The sequence below is a fragment of the Triticum urartu genome, chromosome 3A (genome assembly GCF_056163025.1).
Source record: "Triticum urartu cultivar PI428250 chromosome 3A, HENAU_Tu73, whole genome shotgun sequence".
In the NCBI taxonomy this organism is placed as follows: Eukaryota; Viridiplantae; Streptophyta; class Magnoliopsida; order Poales; family Poaceae; genus Triticum; species Triticum urartu.
The window spans coordinates 737789825-737799003 of NC_141875.1; the positions used below are offsets into that span (position 1 = coordinate 737789825).

A 9179-nucleotide genomic window follows, 5' to 3' on the forward strand; every position below is an offset into this window, starting at 1 on the left:
ACAAATGGTGGAGGCAAGAAAACCATATTTCCTATCCTTTTGTTTATCGACTTTTGAAGGTAGTATTAGTATGACCTGTTGCCATTGCGACAGTTGAGAGATCTTTCAGCTAGGAGAATTGTAAAAACATATTTGCGCAATCGTCTTAGTGATGATGCTTTGAAATACAACCTTATTGTCAGGTGGAGAAAGGCGAAATGTGGAAGATTACCAATCACGCGGTAATTAATTGCTTGGAGTCCATGAAAGAACTTAGAAAACTATCTTAAAAAGGTACTTGTCTAAACTATTTGGTTATTACAAAACTATACTCGGTATGTTACTATGTGGTCTTGCTTCCTTTGTTTTGTAGGCTAACAAAGCTCTAACGTTGCATTTATTCACCATCTTTCGTAGTTTTTCCATAATTTGGACACGTTTGATGTTCTGCTATTGTTCCATTTTCTATAATCAATATTTCAAGTGAAAATTTTCAATTTGGATTTGTTCATAACGATATTCACTCTTATGACATATTCTATATAGGTTTTATCCTAAAGTGTGTTACTATTATGTATATTATTACTTGATATCCACACATATGCGATGGACACGGGACACCGGGTCATTTTTGTCCTGGGTCCGCCCCTGTACATATGGAGCAAAATGAGTGAATCTACACTCTAAAATATGTCTATATACATCCGTATGTGGTAGTCCATTTAAAATCTCCAAAATGACAAATACTCCCTTCGTCCCAAAATTCGTGTCTTAGATTTGTCTAGATACGGATGTATCTATCCGTATCTAGACAAATCTAAGACGAGAATTTTGGGACGGAGAGAGTATTTAGGAACGGAGGGAGTAGTTTTCAGTGTGTAATCAGATGGTCTTTGATGAACTGTTCTAGGCTTCTAGCTACGTTCCCACACAGAGCAGATGGTCTTGAATGGAGGATGATGCTCTGATATAGTAGTTCTGGCTGTCTTCTTTGATAACTTGTGTATTTTACAACAGCTTGTCCAACGACTATCTGACTAGGTACTACTTCTGATAGAGGCCAGAGTTGGAATGACTTGATCAGATCAAATGCAAAATATCCGAGTGTGCATGTTTAATATGGGCTTGACAATTTACATCTGCACATGTCCTTGCTTAACTCTGATATTAAAGGTTCAGTGTTGCTAGCTATCATGAGGTTATAAGAATACAGTATTTTTATTTCAGTCATTTCAATCTTTTAGCTTCTAAGAGAAAAAGGGAAATTTGAATCTTCTGTACATGAAAATGATGTTATAGGATAACACTAAACTACTAGCCAATAATACTGGAGCAGTAGCATGATTATTAAGGTGAAATTGTTCCTGAAACAGTGACAAGTGCTATTTACCTAATAAGATTAAGGCACACAGATTGTGAGTATGCTCTTTGTGTGTTGGCCTTGGAAAAGCAAGACCACATCAATGCATCATAGAGGTGCTCATGATCACACATTTCTTGGTCTAACTCACCATTTGAAGACAGTGTCAATCGACAAAAAATGCTCTTTGTGTTGACTTCACCTATACTGCCATTTCATAACACTGAAACTGTGCTGCATATGGAGATTTTGCTTCAGGTTCAGTATATTCCTAGCATGTATTTTTAGCTGTACTGACAATAGAAGTGCTTATGATCACGAGTTTCTTGGTCTAACTCACCATTAGCATGTGTTTTTAGCTGTACCGACGATAGAATTGTCATACTGGATCTGTATTAACTAAGAATTGATGATAATTCAGGGGAGCTGCTCTACGCAAAGATAGAAATATGTGTGCATTTGATTTTCTTTCTAACTGTTTCAGGAGATCATGAGAATTCGTCTAATGTTCCGGATGTCAGCAAAGCAGCTGCAAGCTATGCAGAAAACAGAAAACAGAAACCAGTCAAAGGCTCAAAGCCAAACTAGCAGATGAAGTCTTGCTGCTCACATGCGTAGCTGTGGAGAAGGGTGTTTTGGTCCTGTTTGATGATGTTGATCACAGGACCAATGCAGACCTTACGGTAACTATTCATTAACCACGAACTCGCCTTTCTGCCACATTTCTTTTTTCAGGTATTATTTGAAAATCTGTGATGGTGCATGCTTCAAGTTCAAGTTCCACCTATGAAATTAACAGTAGGTGATGAATACACAATTCAATATCAATGGTTAGACAATATCTACATCTACTGCTGACCAATCAAAAGGTATATTTAGAAAGTCACATCGGACACATTACTGAATCAGACTTGCTTTACTTGCTGGCATGCAGTGGGCACTAGAACGAGCGGCGTCTTGAGGAGGGGGATGAGCTTGCCTTCCTCCTCCATGCTCACCGCTGTCCCCTCTGGGAGCGCCAACTCAAAGTGGTACAGCAGGTTGGCCAGCGTGAACTCCACGGTGGCCGTGCTCATAGATAGGGCGGGGCATATCCGCCGCCCCGCGCCGAATGGCGTTAGCTCGAAATGTGCGCCCTTGAAGTCTACCTTGCTGTCCTCGAACCTCTCTGGCTTGAACTCCTCCGGATCATTAGGCCAGCTTGCCGGGTCCCTGCCAATGGCCCACGCGTTCACATAAATCCGCGTCTTGGCCGGCACGTCATAGCCGCCAATTTGGATGTCCCGTCGCTGGCGGGTGCAGCCGTAGGGTCTCCTTCACCATCATCTTGAGGTACCCTAGCTTGGCCAGGTCATCTGGTTGCACCCTCTCGTTGCTGCTCACCACGGCCCTGATGTCATCTTGTACTTTCTTCAGCAGTGGCGGCTTCCGGATCAGTTCTGCCATCGCCCATAGGATCGTTACCGAGGCCGTGTCCGATCCACCAATGAAGGTGCCCTGCAAGCATCCATGGCGGTGAGTGACGTCAGTTGGTTGATCTTTTTTTCCTTGATCAGGACAAGATGTAGAGGCAATTAATATAACGTACAAAGATGATGCCCTTGACGTGGTCTCTCGTGATGTTGAGGGTGCCATGGTTGTCCTTCCAGAGGCTGATGAGGCGGTCGACGAGGTCACCGTTGTGAGGCTTGACGCGCTGAGGGTCAAGATGCTGCTCAATGATGATCTTGAAGAAGGCATCAAGCTGCTTGAAGATTCGCTCGCGGCGAGCGGTGAGGCCGGTAATTCGGTCGACTAGGCGTTCCGATGATGTTGGGGAAGTAGTCCTCGACGGAGAAGCTGGCACTAGTAGAAAACAGGGCTTTGGTTCGGGCCTGGCCAGCCCATTAGTCCCGATTTAGTCACGAACCGGGACCCATGGGGGCATACGTCCCGGTTCGTGAGCCTAGGGGGCCGGCCGGGGCCTCGTGGGTATTAGTCCTGGTTCGTCTAGACCCTTCTGTTCCGGTTGGTGCCACGAACCGGAACCAATGGTGGTCCCGGTTCGTGGCACCAACCGGGACAAAAGGGGGAGCTTTAGACCTGGTTCCAGCCACGAACCGGGACAAAGCCTATATATAACCCCATCGCCGCAGCACAGCACTCCATAGTGCTCTGTTTTTTTCTGGCCGGCGAGGGGAGGGCATTTGGGTGCTCTAGCTCACCTCCTATGCACATGAGGTGTTCGATGAAATGTCCGAGCCACACTAGTTAAGCTTTCTCCTTTCAAAACTCGACCTCCAAGCTCCATTTTTCCCGAGATTTGCATAGGTTTAGCGGTCTGTCACGTCCCGTCCCCATCTTCACCGCCGTCGATCGCCCGCACCGATCTCGTCGCCGACACCACCGTGGTGAGCCTCTTGTTCTTATCTTTTTTCTGAAAGAAAAGAATTCTTACTTTAGATAGATACTTGTCTAATTTTCTTACTTTTATTATTGCTTGTTATTATATAGTGTGATGGTTTTGGTATCCATCCCCGTCGGCCCTCGTCCTGTCTATGATTCGGATGTGGTATATATTATCTTTTTATAACTATTTGGTTCATTTATTGTTTATGACAATTATGCCGACCAATGTGACATAGATTTTATTTATGTAGGAGGTAGTTGAACCGGAAATTCCAACCGGCCGTATTGTCGAGAGGTTAAATTTAGTTGAAGAAGAAAACAATTACATGAAGGAAAAGATAAAAAAATTGAGGAGAAGATGATATTGGAGTTGCATGTTGCGGATGTCGCCGATGATCACAAGATCAAGATGGATGCAATGCGGTTGAAGATTAGGAAGATTAAAAAATATGCCATTCATACCGAGGCTTGGTATCATTATGCCGTTGGATCAATTGTTACATTGATTGTGATTATGATCGCGTTTGTTGTTGCATTGAAAGGTTTTACATAGTTTCAATGTATGATTTAACTAGATGCTCTGGAGAGCTATATCTTGTTCAATGAGAACTATGTATGTACTTTGTTTTTAATGTTATGATAAACTTTTCTTAATTTGGTCACTTATTTATCCATGTGAATCTGTAATGGTTTTTGACACACATAATTATATATAATGCACGCAGTGCATCCAGTTTTTCCATAACCCTCTCAACTTTTTAGCACATGCTATGTGGGTGAAATGATGATACCATGCCAACTTTCAACTTTTTCAAAGTTCAACTGTAGTGCTTTTCAATTTCAGGGTCATTTAGCTCAAAAACAATCAGTAAATGCATGAAAAATAATAAATGAAGTCAGAAAGGGTTGAAAATTGATGATGTGGTTTTGAATGGTGCATTTTGAACACAAAAAAGTCTGGAGTTCAAATAAGTTCAAGAAAATGAAATCCCTTTGTAACGGATGAGTTTCTGTATGAAACCCTTATACTTCGAAAGATATTGTCCGTTTTGTACACGAAGTGCATCTAGTTTTTGCCGTAACCCTCTCAACTTTTATGCACATGCTATGTGGGTGAAATGATGATACCATGCCAACTTTCAACATTTTCAGAGTTTATTTGAAATACTTTTGAATTTCAGGGTCTTATAGCTAAAAAATCAGTAAATGCATGAAAAATAACAAATGAAGTCACAAAGGATTGAAAATTCATGATGTGGCTTTGAATGGTGCATTTCGAACACACACAAAGTCTGGAGTTCAAATAAGTTGGAAAAAAATGAAATCCCTTTGTAACAGATAAGTTTTCGTCCGAAACCCTGATACTTCGAAAGAGATTGTCCGTTTTGTACATGAAGTGCATCTAGTTTTTGCCCTAACCCTCTCAACTTTTTAGCACATACTATGTGGGGGAAATGATGATACCATGCCAACTTTCAACCTTTTCAGAGTTCATTTGAAATGCTTTTGAATTTTAGGGTCATTTAGCGCAAAAAAAATCAGAAAATACATGAAAAATAACAAATGAAGTCACAAAGGGTTGAAGTTGATGATGTGGCTTTGAATGGTGCATTTTGAACACACAAAAAGTCTTGAGTTCAAACAAGTTAAAAAAATGAAATTCCTTTTTGTAACAGACGAGTTTTCGTCCGAAACCCTGATACTTCGAAAGAGATTGCCTGTTTTGTACATGAAGTGCATCTAGCTTTTGCCGTAACCCTCTCAACTTTTTAGCACATACTATGTGGGTGAAATGATGATACCATGCCAACTTTCAACCTTTTCAGAGTTCATTTGTAGTGTTTTTCAATTTCAGGGTCATTTAGTGCAAAAATAATGAACTAATAGCAAAAATAATGAACTTAAAATAATCAATTAAAATATTATGTTATGATCAACTAAATCAAAACTATAATATTCTTCAATAGAAAAAACAATCAACTAAAAAGTTTTTGTAAAACTCTCATAGCAAAAGGAATCAACTAAAAATCTTTTATAAACGTCTAGTATTTTTTAAACTAAAATTATATAAAATTTATGCAACTAAAAATATTAAAGTATTTTCTTTTCAAAACATTAATGGCGAAAAGAATTTTCATAAAGAAATTTTTTTGTTAAAAACTTTAATAGAAAACTAAAATAACAAAATCTGTTCTTGATTAAAACAGAGATTTAAAATAACCTAAAAATTACCAAATTTAATATAATGATAGAACACAATAATATTAAATAGCTGGAAAAAGAATCACTCAAAAATCTAATTTTCCAGTAAAGTTATTCACAAACTAGTAATTCACACTAATTTAAAAGAATTCAAATTTAAACTATTCAAATTTGAAAATTAATGGCACTAACAAAATGTCTATTATTTTTGTGACCTAGTAGCAAAAAGAATTGAAAAAATAAAGCAAAAAACAAAAAAAAATAAATAATGCAAAAAACAAAACAAAAAAGTAGACAAAAATGCCACCTACTGGCCACCACGGCCTGAATACGACTAGAAACCCCATTGGGCAAGGATTCAGGCCCGCAACAGGCCCAACAGGCCCACGGGCATAGAGATAAGTTTAGGCCAGAAGGCCTGCAATAGTGAGGAGTTTGAATGAGATGGCACATCAGCGCTTATAAACAGGTGCCGGAGCTCCTCAACTAGCGAGGTGGGACTAAACTTCGCACCGCATCGCGCCAGTACAAGGCTTTTGTTCTCGGTTGGTGGCACCAACTGGTACTAAAGATGTGCATTGGTATCGATTCGTGGAACCAACCGGGTTGGTCCCGGTTGGTGCCACCAACCGGGACAAAAGGCCTTTGCTTCCCGCCCTTTGGGCTGTTGAAGAGAGACCTTTGGTCCCGGTTGGTGGCATGAACCGGGACCAAAGTGCGGCATTCGTCCCGGGTTGTGCCACGAACCGGGACCAATGTGTTGTGTATATAAGCAGGACTTGTAAATTTTTCAGTTTCATCGACCATTTGCCCCCTAACGACGCCGAACTCATCGATGCCGCCAGGTTGCCCGTGCTCGCCGTCGCCGCCCCACGGTTGCCGTCGCCATCGCCGCCCGCTCCTCGTCACCGTCGCCTTCGGCGCCCGGTCCTCGTCATCGTCGCCCCACGCCCTTGCCCTTCCCCGACGCGCCGCCCCGGCCCGTGTCTCTGCCCCGACGCGCCGCCCTGGCCGCATCCGTGCCCCTGCCCCGACGCCGCCCCGAGCACATGCCACCGCCACGTTCGGTCCGGCAGCCGGCCTTCCTCTCTGTATTTTTCATATATATGATGTTTTTTTGTCAGATTATATGTATGTGTGTCTATATGATTATATGTCCTCTTTTTTTTTCAGATTTTTTGTTCATATATATGATGATTTGTTTTCTGTATTTTTATAAAAATGTATATATGTATGTATGTTCTCTGTGTATATAAGTTCATATATGCAAACGTTAGATTTTTAGAAATTTTTTATCTATGTATGCAAAAGTTAGAATAAGAAAAAGTTTTATATATTCAAAAGTTACATTTTTAGAAAATTTTTATATATGCAAAATTTATATTTTTAGAAAAGTTTTATATATGCAAAAGTTAAATTTTTAGAAAATAAGAAGAAGAAGAAGGAGAAGAAGAGGAGAGGAAGAATAGGAGAAATAAATAAGAAGTGGAAAAAAGAAGAAATAATTTCTATTTTTTTTCTTATCCTCTATTCCTTTCTTCTTCGCCTCTTTTTTTCTTATTTTTTTCTTCGATCTTCTCCTCTATTCCTTTCTTCTTCTCCTCTTTTTTCTTCTTCTTCTTCCTCTTCTTATTTTTTATCGGGTATGACGTTGTAGAACTTCGCAGAACAACTTTGCAGAACAATGATAAAGACATGGTTTTGTTGAATCCTTTGTCACTAGACAAACGTGACATGAGGGGGTCAAGGGTCGGGAAATAAGGTATGTAGAGGATCGTGGATCGCCGAGCGGTCGAGGGTCTGGCAATGTGCACAAGTTGATCCAAACCCTAGAAGCGCTGCCGAGGCCACCCAAATTTACCAAGTTAAAAGAGCGTTGTCATCGAGGCCACCCCGAACCCTTGAAGCGTTGCCGAGGCCACCCCAAATCCTAGAGAAGCATCGAGGCCACTAATATGATTCCTTGTTGTGATTAGGTAGCTAGGTCTACGTTTGCCACTAATATATCCACCCGCTGTCATGTTTTAGGATGAAAAAAAGAAGAAGAGAAAAAAGGGAGGAGGAGAATTTTTGTTTAGTTTTAGGATTATTTTAGTTTATGTTTAGTTTAGGAAGAAGGAAAAGAAAAAGGAGAAGCAGAGGAGAGGAAGAAGAGGAGAAATAAATAAGAAGAGGAAAAAAGGAAAAAAATAGAGGAGAAGAAGAAAGGAATAGAGGAGAAGAAGAAAAATAGAATATCCTTCTCCTCTTTTTTTCTTTTTTCTTCTTCTCCCTTTTTTTATCGGGTATGTCGTTATCGATATACCCCCTCCTCGATAACTTCGACATGAGGGGGGGGGGGAGGGGTCGCCGAGGGGCCACCTCAAACCCTAGAGAAGCATCGAGGCCACTAATATGATTCCTTGTTGTGCTTAGGTAGCTAGGTCTACGTTTGCCACTAATATATCCACCTGCTGTCATGTTTGTATAATAATTGCCATCTTGTAATATTTGTAGAAACAATGGAGCACGGACGAGACGAGGCAGCAGAAGAGGTGTTGGGGGACATAATCTTAGCCGGAGGTGATGTCTTGTCATATCTTAACGACAATGATGGTCTGGAAGGACATGATGAAGGAGGCTACGGTGATCGAACAATGGAGGAGGAAAGACATGATTATGATGGCTCCGGTGACCGAATGCCGGTGCAAGAAGGAGACCGTGATGACGGCTTCGGTGACCGAACAGAGTCCGGCCAGGTATATATATATATATATATAAAGCCTGTGCTAACTAGCTAATTGATGCATTCATTGTTTTGGTATGTACACATATTAACTCTCGTCTTTCTTCTTTTTTCTAGCCCTCCGGATCGAGCATAACTTCGGTAAAGAAACGAGGCCCGAAGAAAAGGTTGCGCTCGGATGAAAGGTTTGAGATCATAGCAATCGCGTGCGATGGCCAACCGATTGAACCCATCCGGACAAAGGAAGCATTTGCTGCTAAGTGCGGGGTTCTTGTTAGGGACAGGATCCCGATCAGCATCCACCAATGGTTTAAGCCTAATAAGGAAGACCCTGAGGTGTCTTATGTCAACAATATGCAGAAAGATGATCTTTGGACCGCGCTGAAGGCGAATTTCACCCTATCGCCAGAGGAGGATCCGAAGAAGCCAGTTAAAGAGAAATTGATCAAGTCCCGTGCTCTTAAGAAGATGGCAGAACTATTCAGGAGGTGGAAGAATGATCTGAAAACAACGTTTGTAGACAAA

At 41.1% G+C, this 9179-nt stretch overlaps 1 pseudogene; it reads right to left on the minus strand.

Moving 5' to 3' along the window:
* Positions 1 to 2244: 2244 nt before the first annotated feature.
* LOC147982486 (4-hydroxyphenylacetaldehyde oxime monooxygenase-like) lies at positions 2245 to 3466 on the minus strand (annotated as a pseudogene).
* Positions 3467 to 9179: the final 5713 nt, after the last annotated feature.